The sequence below is a fragment of the Rousettus aegyptiacus genome, unplaced genomic scaffold (genome assembly GCF_014176215.1).
Source record: "Rousettus aegyptiacus isolate mRouAeg1 unplaced genomic scaffold, mRouAeg1.p scaffold_m13_p_8, whole genome shotgun sequence".
NCBI classification, from domain to species: Eukaryota; Metazoa; Chordata; class Mammalia; order Chiroptera; family Pteropodidae; genus Rousettus; species Rousettus aegyptiacus.
Genome location: NW_023416311.1, coordinates 28,452,325 through 28,453,104, shown reverse-complemented (window position 1 = coordinate 28,453,104; position 780 = coordinate 28,452,325). Strand labels below are relative to the sequence as shown.

Sequence of the window (780 nt, the reverse complement as noted above, 5' to 3'; positions counted from 1 at the left end):
GATAACCCCTAAGTCATCACTTATACCATGTCTATTCTAGAGCTGAAAGGACAGGGGATTCTTCCTCCAGAAGAGGGTGGAGAAGAATATCTAAGCCTGAGAGGCAGGCCCAGGATGCATCAGACAGAGAAATTTCTCTTTCTTTTTCTTTTTTTTTTTTTTAGGCGAGGCAATCTTTAGTTTATCTCACAGATTGCAAGGACCTTGTCAGCTTACAAAGCCTTATTTATTTTTTATTTTTTACACCTGCAGCACCTGGTCTTTCTAGGTGGTCTCCCATCCAAGTACTAACCAGGCCCGACCCTGCTTAGCTTCTGAGATCAGATGGGATTGAGCTTGTTCAGGGTGGCATTGTGGTAGACCAGACAGAGGAACTTAAGGGGGGCTGCAGGTGTAAAAAGAAACAGGAAGAGAGAAGATGGGAGCAAGGCCCTTCCCCCATGGAGGGCACTTCTCTACTAATGATGAACTGCATGGAGTTTCTTGTTTCCTTCTTCCACAATGTTCTGTCATGCATAGTCTCCAACCTTTGGGAGTCTCTGACCTGTTGTCCACATCTCATCATTGGCCTACCTGGGGGACTACAATAGTTAATTGTATGTGTTAACTTGGTTAGGCCATGGTGCCCAGATAGTTAGTGAAACATTATTCTGAATGTTTCTGTGACTGTGTGTTTTGGATGAGATTAGTGTGTAAATCAGTGGACTTTGAATAAAACAGATTGCCCTCCATAATGTGGGTGGGCCTCATCTAATCAGTTGAAGGCCTTAAAAGAACAAA

At 43.6% G+C, this 780-nt stretch overlaps 1 pseudogene; it reads right to left on the bottom strand.

The window, feature by feature from the left end:
- Window positions 1-243: 243 nt before the first annotated feature.
- LOC118607005 lies at window positions 244-362 on the bottom strand (annotated as a pseudogene).
- Between the last annotated feature and the right edge of the window lie 418 nt (window positions 363-780).